General features: G+C 37.2%; 1 protein-coding gene across 3 annotated transcripts in view; it reads right to left on the reverse strand.

Annotated features, from left to right (window-relative positions):
• DMRTA1 (DMRT like family A1) overlaps positions 1–10,902 on the reverse strand; it is a 40,806-nt gene extending 29,904 nt beyond the window's left edge. Inside the window, exons 1-2 of one of the 3 annotated variants that reach the window (XM_033122211.1) lie at positions 10,737–10,902; positions 1,716–1,822 (exon numbers count right to left, since the gene is read on the reverse strand). The gene's annotated coding sequence lies outside the window, so the exon portion shown is untranslated. Of the gene's footprint in view, positions 1–1,715; positions 2,005–10,736 lie in introns of those variants that run through there. The other 2 variants (XM_033122210.1, XM_033122212.1) reach the window with 2 other exon arrangements.
• Between the last annotated feature and the right edge of the window lie 650 nt (positions 10,903–11,552).

Raw genomic sequence — 11,552 nt, forward strand, 5'->3', positions numbered from 1 at the left:
TGATTGTGGAAAAATACTCAGCCATTTTTTCTAAAATGTTCTTTCCGGCATTAAATCTTCTCAATCTATTCTTTGTATCTCAGTCTATCCTTTTATTATCTCTTTCTGTATATTCTCAAACCTATTTTCCGTCTTAATTCTTGTCCTAATTTTGTGTGATCTACAATGCAATTTTTTGAGGGTATTTTTAACATAAAATTCAAAAACTATGTCTAGAAGTTCTATGTGGTTCTTTTTCAAATCTGCCAGTTCCATTTATATATATATATATATATATATATATATATATATATATATATATATATATGTCATATTACCATAATTTCCATCCTATCTGTGTGGAATTTTATTCCAAATGTTTTCAAATTATTACATTTCCTTAAGTTCTTTGAGATGTTAATTTTCCTGTTTGTGTTTTCACTAAATGTCCTCTACAGTAAGTTGCTTTCTTATGTGGCTTGTATTTTTGTTGTTATGAACTCATTTTTAGTCCAGATAATCTTTTCTATGAGTGTTGTGACTCTGAGTTGTGGAAACATCCCCATTTTGCATTCTGCTATGAATTCTAGGAGTTTCACTGGTCAAGAAAAGCACAATAATTTCTCTGTTTGAAACTGCCATATAATGCAAGTAGTATGAGAATCAGGGCCCCATTTTTGGATAATCCGTGGCATTTTATTACTTAGAGAATAATTGTTTTCTCCCCATACTCAACTCCAAAATCTTACTTCTCTCTGCCACTGAGGAGTTTTTCTAGGAACCTTTTCAAGAGTGTGAAACCCTTTATGGTTCCAGCTTATATTAGGTTTCCAGTGTCAACTCCTCAACTCTTGTTGGCCAGAACCACATTTCTTAGCATTAAATCTCTAGTCCCTGGTCTTGATCGTTTATGTAGACCACAGGCTCCATCTTGGGCACTCTGGCTTTGAGGGTTTTTTTTATTTCTGGTTCCTGTGAATTGCCCAATATGTCTTTTAAGCTTAACTATGTATGTGCAGTGTAATGTAAAGGGAAAGCTAAATCTGTGTGAGCTTATTTTGTCATGTGACCTGTAAGTGTCGTGGTTCATCTTTTATAATCTTACTTTTTACATCTGTTATTTTCTCGTTTCCATACTGTGTGTATTTACAACACTTGGTCTTCTCTAATTTTATAGAATCATTCTTATTTCTCCTATAAATTTTATTACTATTAGGTTGGTGCAAAAGTAATTGCGGTTTTGCTATTATTTTTAACTTTTTAAACCGCAATTACTTTTACACTAACCTAATAGTAACTACTTAACAAAAATATAATAGTGAAGCTGCAGAGCACAGCCTGCAAGCTCCAATTGCACCATTTGCCTTCCCAGAAATCCCACAGGCCCCAGGCCCCACCAGGCCCCAGGCCCCACCAGGCCCCAGGCCCCACCAGGCCCCAGGCCCACCTCTCCGGCATCCCCTAGTGTTCAAAAAGGACAAAGTTCCTGATGGAGGGGCCGGGGTGAAAGGACCAGCTCCCCCATTACAGGTTGCTGGCAGATGGGCTGGATCGGAAATAGAAAGCAACGCCCTGAGGCCGTCTTTCAGGGGAAAGGCTCCAGGGACATGCAGCTATGGTCTTCTGGGAGGAATTCTAGACACCTCACAGCTGCCAGGGGAAGCAACTGACCCCAAGTTCAGCTTAGTGTGGCCTTGGACCTTGGCAGGCATCACACTGGGTCCCCGGTTTCTCACCAGAAGTCCGCGTTGCTGCCGCTGGCCTCCTGGAAAGCTGTAGATTTGCGAAGGAGGTTGTGCAGTTTACTCCTGCATTCCGGCCGATGGCGGTCCAGACCACAACCCTAGAAGCAAGGCACCTGTCTTCGCATTTGGCAGGGCCCCTGGGGCAAGGCATCTCTGCAATGTGAGTTGGGGGTCAGAGGAGGCATTGGGGTTCGCTAGAGAGGTGGCGCAACCCAGACTTCTTAACACGGAGGATTCTGGAGCCCAGGGGCCTCTGCTGCCGACACCTGGTGTTTCTCATACCAGGAGTCCCTGCTGCCTGGTGGATCTACTGAGATCCCGCGAGATTGGGCTTCCTCTGGAAAGAGAGGTCCGTTCCTCTCTTTTGTGAGGTTGCTCTCTCTCTCTCTCTCTCTCTCTCTCTCTCTCTCTCTCTCTCTCCCTCTCTATATATAGATAGATACTACATATATATATATGTACATGTGTATATATATATATATATATATATAGACACTATATTCAGATACTTTCCAGGCACTATCGAATTGAAATATATATATATACATTATATATATATATATATATTTATATTATATATTATATATATATTATGTATATATATAATTTCTGAATATATCTATTCAGAATATATAATCTGAATACAGCAGGTCCTCGAATAACAGTTTCCTTCAACATCATTTTGTTACATGCCAAGAAACTTAACTCAGTTTTTTATCAATTGGCCCAAGGCAAAATTGATTTTGTTATAATTCCTTTCACCTAAAGTCACAGAACTTATCCGTAACGTTGAGGACTTACTGTATACATGTATATATACAGGACTTACTGTATATATACAGAAGTATATATATACATATATGCATACAGAAAGTATATTATTTCTGAATACATATATATATATATATATATTCATTCAGAAATTATTTACTTTCCAGACACTACCCAATTTGTCTTCTAAAAATATTTACAAATGTTTGTGCGTAAAGAAAAACTGCACAGAGAAATAAAATGCCTGAACAAAGAATACCTTAAAATCTTATAAAGAAGAATTTTCAGTACTTATACATATATATATTGAAATATTCCCGGTTGGCCTTAAAACTGATCTTCCAAGAGACACATAAGGGTTCTTTCTCAGTGAAATGCCCCAAATACAATGATAAAATTAGAATATCCTAGTTTTTGAGTCCAAATACAAAGAAGTCTCAAACGGTCCTCTAAACTTATCCCCAAAATGACCCAAGCAAGGCTTTATCAGGATTATATTCAGGAATAATTTCCTACCTCCGCCCCCCCCAAAAAAAAAGGATATAACAGATTATAAAAATCTGGCCTTTGCTTTTGGTATCCACAACCAGATGTGAATTCTGTGCTTTCTTAAATAAGGAAAACAAAATCTTCAAAAGGGACTTTATAGAAGTATAACTGTGACGTTTTTCCAGCATTTTATTATTTTTGTTTTTTTATATATATATATGTAAATAATTAACATTTCCAGAAAGTTTTGGAAATGTTAATTCTATTAACCCTCTTTGGTTTATGAGAAAAATAAACACAAGGAGCCCAACTCTCATATTTGCAGAGCAAAGCCACGGTAGCTAGCCTGAGATTTGGTGGATACTTACAATGTACCTCTGTTTCCATAAAGCTGAGAGATCTGAAAAGTCATTCACTGTTCCTAACAGCTGGAAGGATGGCAAATGAGACATGTCGATCTAATCACAATTTTGGACCTCACTTCACCACTGGGAAAGTCCCATATCTATGTTCCTAGCGGCTAAGAATGCAGGCCCTGTTGTGATTGTTTGCAGATAATATCAGGTAAGAACCCAGATAAGGCTTCAGGTGCAGAAGTAACAGAAATGCCCTTCTGGGCATAATGGGCTGCGCGGGACTCTTTCCCATTGGTAACAACAGCACATTTTGTCTTTTAAAATATACATAGATTTCCTTATGTAATATGCCCCTTTTCATTTTCTTTTTTAAATTTTTTGGTCTGTTTGTTACATAACAGTGAGGTAGTTTGGGATTAAAAACTGATACAGCACTTACCACATCTTAATTTCAGTAAAAGAAAATGAGAAGATCTTTATGTAAAATACATCTATTTATTTACCTTTTAACGCCAATAACATTTTAAAAAAGGATTTTGAAAGATTTGTTTGTTTCTCAATCTCAATTTGTTCTAATCCTAGCAAATCCCACCTATACAACAAAATAGAATGTGTGTAATAAATAATCAAAATTTTAAAATATAAGTTCAGTCCATTGCTCAGGTCATGTGGACTAAGTAGATTTGAAGCATGCACTTGTTATTTCATTAATCCAGTCATACATGCTTTCAATAAACATATACTGAGTTTGGACCTTGTGCCTGAACTCTGCTAGGTGTTAGATATAAAAACACTTCCAACATCAAGGATCTTATACTTTCAGGAGAGACATAGAAAAGTATACTAACAATTACTAAAAATAAAAAGTTAATTTCTAAGACAACTCTCCTTGGGATTCTAAAAAGACAGAAGGACATGTTGATGAGCCTGGGAAAAAAGTTAAAGAAGGCTTAGCAGAAGAGGTCGCATTTTAGAAGGAGTTTTCAATTTACAGTATTATCTGGAGCAGAGCTCTCAACTCAGCCAGTGTCCCTCCTCTTGAGGAGATTTAGACATGTGTGGAATTTTGAGTTGTCACAATGTTTGGCCACAGTCCTACAGATGTTTGGTGGACAAGGGCTAGCAACGTAAAATGTCTTGCCAGGAGAGGAGATTGCACAATGAATCTCCTAGTGCAAGTTTTTTTTAATGTTTGGACATCCTTATAGATAAAAATCCAATGTATAGTCATCTGAACTTTAAACTCAACTCTGTTTTATATATAAACAAAAACTAATTTTTGTATCATTTATTCACTGAATTTTCCAGAATTAGTACTACTGTGTAAATAGAGGAAAGATTGGGGAAAAAGTTTTGGGAACTCTTCCAAGAGTTGTTCATCATTCCATTGAAAACAGGACTACGCGTAATATTGGTGAATCCACTTCAGCACATTGTACCTGTCTGCATTTGCGGCTGTCCCATTCTAAGTATATATATATATATATATATATATATATATATATATAGTATATTATATATATATATAATATTTTCAAAATGTGATGTAAGAATAAATGTTTCAACAATAGTCAAGTTGAAATTTAAATTCCAAATGTATTAATATTAGATTCAATCATCTGACTACTTCAGTATATCTTTGAATATAGATGATACTAAGCATTTGTATTTTGAAATATATATTTAAAAATCCTTTTAATTTTTTCTATATATTAATTTTTTCTACATTATTAATTTTATATTGACTTAATTTTTATTGAGTTATAATTATAAAAAGCAAAATACACAGATCTTAAGAGTATACTTTAATGAGTTTAACAAATATATAATCGCTACAGTCACAATCTGTCAAGATAGAACACTTCCCTCACTCTACTCACCTCATGCCTCTTTATTGTTAATCTCCTCCCTTTTCTACCCAGAAAGGCAAACCATGTCCTGATATCTAATTCAGTTTATTAGTTTTGCCTGCTCTTGAATAATATACAAATGGAATCACGAAGAACGTACTCTCTTGCGCCTGAGTTTACTCAACATAGTGTTTTTGAGATTCATTCCTGTTGCTTTGTGTCAATAGTTTGCTCCTTTTTGTTGCTGAGCACTATTCTATTTCATGAATTTTAAAGTTTTGTATGGAAGTGGGTTACATTATCTATACATTTTATTTCAGGATAGTACAGGGGGCCTTTCAAATATTTGTTTTAAAGGGAGAGAGGGATATTGGGTCGGATAGCTTGAGAAGCAATAGTATAATGCTTAATAGCACAGAATTTATAAAAGAATGATCCAAGCTTGGAATGCAAGTCCAAATTTACTTGCTTTTTGACGGTGATTCACCTAACCTCTGTAAGACTTGGTTTACTCATCTTGCAAACTAGGGACCCTAATAATAAATCCTACCTCACTGGGTTGATGCAAGGATTAAGTTAAATACCTTAAGTAATGTGTATGTACACGACACACATTTATCATTCAATTCTTTGAGCATAGACGAGGTTGAACAATTAAGTTTGCGAACTCGTCCTAGAAAAAGTGCTACATACCTCATTTCTGAATGTCACTATGGTCAACTTTGTAGTACTCCCTTTGGGAAGCTATGCACTGACACCAGTGCCTGGTCCACCCTTCAAAGCAATTTTGGAGCTCTTTCTGGAATGGCCATCAGTGCTGTAGTCATTACCCTTGATGTCCTGAATGTCATAAAAATGTCTTCCTTTCAATATTTCCTTTATCTTCGAATAAAGAAAGAAGTCATTGGGGGCCAGATCAGGTGGGTAGAGGGAGTGTTCCAATACACTTATTTATTAACTGGCTAAAAACTCCCTCACAGACAGTGCCGTGTGAGCTGGTGCATTGTCGTGATGCAAGAGCCATGAATTGGCAAAAAGTTCGGGTCGTTTTCGTCTAACTTTTTCATGCAGCCTTTTCAGCACTTCCAAATAATAAACTTGGTAAACTGTTTGTCCAGTTGGTACAAACTCATAATGGATAATCCCTCTGATATCAAAAAAGACTAGCAGCATCATTGCAACAAGTTCGTGAACTTAATTGTCAGACCTCGTATGTTATAGTAGAAAATGACCTATTACACACTTGGATGAGTTTAGGATCTGTCTCTCTTTCTCTGAGTTTGTCCATCTCCAACCAAATCTGCCCACTGACTAGATTTCTAAACTGGCCATTGCTATGATTTGGCTCCTTTTCCAGAAGGAAGTTTATGAAAGGCTACCTACCTCTATCAGGTGTTTACTTCATACCAGTTATCACTTGGTGCCTGCTGCTCTTATTACATTTTCAAAAGGAGATGCCTTTCCTATTATGGGACAAAGTAGAAGCCAAGCTGAGGCTCAGAGAGCAGGAGATGAGCTAAGGCTTGAAGTGACAATGCTATCCCAGGGGTCACAGGTGGCACAGCCCCTGCTCCTCAGGTATATGACCACATTGGAATTTGGAAATAAGGTCAAACTAGCCATAAATAGTTGTTTTATGTGCAGTAAACTCTGAAAAATAGGTATCCATCAGGGGTCAAAGTCAGGACTCCTTTCTGATGCCTAGTAGGAGCAAGAATAGTTTTGTGTCTCTTTAGATGAGTGGTTTTTGCATACATATGCAAAGTCATAGAACATGTACAAAAACAGAAGACTTAATGTCACTTGCTATTACCTCAGCTTGATAGTAAATAAAGGGGAACACACTTCACTGATAGGGAAATTAAAGGTGACAGCTTTTTAAATCATTCCAGGCAGAATACTGTATAATCTGGTAGTGGAGAAGGGGCTGAGATTTATCTCAAGCGTTTCGGGCTTTCAGAAATCTGGATCCTTTCTCATCTGACCCAAGGACAGTCAGAACTTCCATCAGGGGTCCAAGAAGATACAACAGAAGAAGTACAATTATTGCTTCAAAACATACTAAAAAGAGACTACCAGACATTCTTTTCATTCTAGGCCACCTGAATCTAGCTTGACTCTTTTGGGGAGTGGTAGGGTACGCAGGGTTAAAGCAGCCTAATCACACATAGACGGTAACCAACATTTAGAGGTTGAGCTAACCAAGCTGACAGGGAGTCAGAGGTTGAGGCTCCCAGGGAAATAAAATCCATACATTCATTTAAATTATGTGGCTAATAGCCAATTGCCTACATAGAATTGGTGCTTAAATTCATAGAATTGTGCGTATGTTCAAACTGCTATCATATGGTTGCATTGCAGTTTTACACCAAAGTCCTAAAGGCATTGACAAATTAAGAGCTGTGATTGTCAAACTTTACTACTCATTGGAATCAACTGGATGTCTCATTAAAACATAGGTTATTGAGCCCCAATCCCAGAGTTTATGCCTGAGTAGTTCTTGGGCAAGGCCTGAGAATTTGCATTTCTAACAACCTTGCAGGTAATGCTGATGCTGCTGGCCTAGGAAACCTAGAAAACCGTACTTTGAGAAACACAGCTTAGAGGACCATCAGTGACCAAAGAAAATCTTGTTACAATGTGACTTTTTCTTGGAGGCAGGAAATACCTTGGGGACTCCTTACCAAATCCGGACCTCATGGGGAAAGCGGGCTTTCAGATGCTTGTTGAGTTCCAAGCAGAAATAAAATGTACTCTATGCTCGAGTTCTCATGATATCAAGCATCTTACCTCCTGACTTCATTTAATCCAGGACTGGTTCTTCCATCAAATGCTGCAAGTCCCCTCCCAAAAGTCTCCAATTTTGTGCCTGTCTCTCTGCACTAAGTTATCAATCTGGCTTGGGTCTGGAATTTGGTTTTCAATATTCCCCAGCACCCCTGGGAACCCTTATTTTGGGCAAGGGCAATCAGTCCGAAGAGCAGTTTTCCATGGACAGATCTTAGACTGAGTTTGTTAAACACAGAAAGTCAGAACAATTCCCCATGTCAAATATTTACAGTGGGTGAGAATATGTAGTGAATATACATTGTGAACATTTTTTTTCAATTAATCAACTTAGAAGATAGTATAAGATCGTAAAGACAGATTTCTTTTTCAGGATGATGCAACTGTATCTCCTGCTCTCAAAAACGTCTGTATTTTATGTTAAAAATACAAAGTAGTGAGTCTCCTTGGGATAAACAGCTTGCATTCATAATTTTTATTTTGAATGGCACAAATAAATCAAGGTCAAAGATGTTATTACAGCATTTTTTCCCCCTCTTTTTACGCTAAACCTCTAATATCTACGGCTGGATTTATTTGAATAAATTGTGCCATCACCTATGCATGTGACAATCTAGGAACAAATTATATTGGCTTTGAGACAAAATGAAACAATCAGTAATTCTTAGAACTTGCTCAGTCTTCATTGCCCTTCTTATCTTGGAAGACACTTAAGGATAATGTTTATCTTTCTTTTGTTATTACCTGGGACCTATGTTCCAATTTTCAGGGTAGAAGCTACATTTGCCAAGATTAAAATTCACTTGATCTTTAGGCCTTTTGTAATGTTGGCAAGAAGTAACTTCCCGTTTCCTATCAATAAAACCTAACAAGGCTACTGAGGCAGATACATATGGGTTGAATTTCCTTTCAAAAATATTAGTTTAAATCTTAAATGAGAAAGGCTTGAGTCAAATGCATTATATTGGGCTTCTGTGACATATGATGAAACCACTCAACATTTCCCTGTTCCCTTTTCACACCCACAACTAACAAATCACCTCCTGAACAAAGAGAGAAATGTTTGATTCTTTCACAAAGAATCTGGAATTTGTCACTGGCCTTTTAAGGGAGAATGAACTGGTTTATGGACAAAAGAGGCCACTGAGTACACAATAGATTTAAATTTGATCCATCTCACAAAGGCAGGACAGGGTCAACTTGAGAAGGAGTTGTTGATCTTGACATGAAAAAAAGTTACAAGGCTCCAGCCTTGTAACTTTAGGTACTGTATAAACTAATATTTGAACAAACCATAGAATGGATTTTAAAATAAGGAATTTTTTTTTTTTTATTTTAAGGAAAATACCATCCAGAAAACATAGATAATCCCCTAAGTCACTATAATTGCTGTACTAAATTCTTCAGTGTTGGGTTTAGGATTTTTAATTGAAGTTATATTTTCTGTTACACTCCGTTACTGAGATGTTATCCTATAGATGTTTGGGGGAAACCTGAAGGCCTGAAACAATAATTATCAGGAAGATCTCTTTTCTTTTTGAAAAATTCGTACCACAATGAATGTCTAGACATTTAGAAATTAAATGTCTACCCTTTAATTTCCTCTTCTCAATCTACACTATCCATTCACTCCCCCAGCACAGTTCACATAGAGACAAGTAGAAAAACCTTTTGATCTTCTTTTCCTCATGCCCCAGCCAGTTTACCTTACTCTGCTGAGGTGCAGAGTAAAGCATACAAGATTCAGAATTGAGATGACTTTTCTGGCCCTGCCTCTGCTACTGACTAGCTAGGTGACGGCGCCGAAGTCACTGTGTTGGAAGAAACAAGTAAAATGATATTGGCACATGGTTCTTATATACACAAAGGGCTGTATAGACATATTATTATTATTATTACCTATTCTGTTCTTGAGTAAATGACTGTACCTCTGATGGAGGCCATGGCACGAAAACTTGATCTGTAGCCTTTGGAGCCACGGTCAAGAAAGAATCATAGGGAGTTCAACTGAAATACTTGTTTTTACTGGTAATGAAACAGACATGGAAATGTTAAATCCCTTACCAAGGTCACCTAGCTGGAACTAGAAACTTTATGTCTCCCCCTACCCACTTCACTGAACTATTACAGCTAACTCTGGTTTCATGGAAGAAGAATAAAAAGTAGAGAAGGAAGGAATGACTGCAACATCAAAAAAAGGAGAGATGTGGAAGGAGTGTTAGAACATAACCAAGAACACAGGGTTGCTGGTGCTAATAGAGGCTGCAAACACCTAGATATCCACTGGCTAGTGAAGAGAAAAGAGGTGTGGGCTGGCATATGAGGGGGGTAAGGAGGGATGATTGCCTTTAGAACGTCAAGGAAGGATAAAGAAGAGGACATGGAAAAGCTGAAATCTATGAGATGTGTGTCTGGAGGACATCACATTGGTACAGAGGCAGAATAATTGAATCTATTCAATAATATCAAGAGCAAATGTGATATATTGAATACACGTATCACATATTTGACCTAGGAATCAGGCAATCAGGCAAAGTTGCTAATATTCCATCGTCTTCACAGACTAAAAGGTTCTACTAACCCTCTGAATCAGAAGATTTTGTACCATCTTATCTGAGGGAATAACGTTCTTAAAGCAAATTTAGGTGAATAAAGTAGACCCTATTTCTCAATTGTACCTAGACTCTATGAGACTTGACAAACCCTTGTTCACATACTTGCTCCCCCACTTACTTTAGAACCTTGGGAAAATTACTTACCTTCTCTGAGTCTCCATTTTCTCTTCTGTAATATGGGAATAAAGCCCTTCCAGAGTTTGTACAAGTGTTTGATAAGATTACACTGCCAAGTAGAATGTCTGGTGTGTAACAGAAATGTCTGGTGTGCTTCAGAAGTTCTAGGTCTCTTTTCAAGATAAAGAAAGAAATGATCCTAGAAAGGGAAAAAACATCCAAACTCAGATTCTTAGGCTCTTAAGCCAAAACTTTTCCAAGCTGTGATTCAATTTACCATAAGGGAATCAAAAAAGACGGCAAATTTTTAATAGAATTTGTCTTCTACCACGTTAACAGGCAATGTATCAAGCACTTTGAATATTCTCTTTTAATCCTCACCACAAACCTGTAAGGTTGATATTATTATCCCTATTTTAGGTGAGGATACTGAGACTCGGGCTAAGTAATACAGCGTTACCAGGGGTCAAGTGGGGATTCCAACCCAGCTCTGAATAAACAAAGCCACATTAGTATTTTCTTATCTTTACCTCTTGTCATATGTTCAACTGGATATAAGTAACATCACATGAATGGCATGTAAAGCTTTCCTTTTGAAAGAACAGGACATTAAGGTCTTAATTATACTTTTACACAAACACTCTCAGCAGTCTTCATTCAAATGCCAGTTTCAACTTTCTTCTCTGAGTTTGAGCTGCTTGCCTCTGTCTGTGACAAGGGTACCCTGCAACCGAATTTCAGCTTCTTCCATTTTCAGCTAGATTTTCCTCCCTGGATTGATGTGAGATCATTATGAGGCAATCAATGCCAAAGATTTTTGTCAGGTTTCCACTGCGTTGACTT

Source organism: Rhinolophus ferrumequinum, chromosome 12 (genome assembly GCF_004115265.2).
Source record: "Rhinolophus ferrumequinum isolate MPI-CBG mRhiFer1 chromosome 12, mRhiFer1_v1.p, whole genome shotgun sequence".
Lineage (NCBI taxonomy): Eukaryota > Metazoa > Chordata > Mammalia > Chiroptera > Rhinolophidae > Rhinolophus > Rhinolophus ferrumequinum.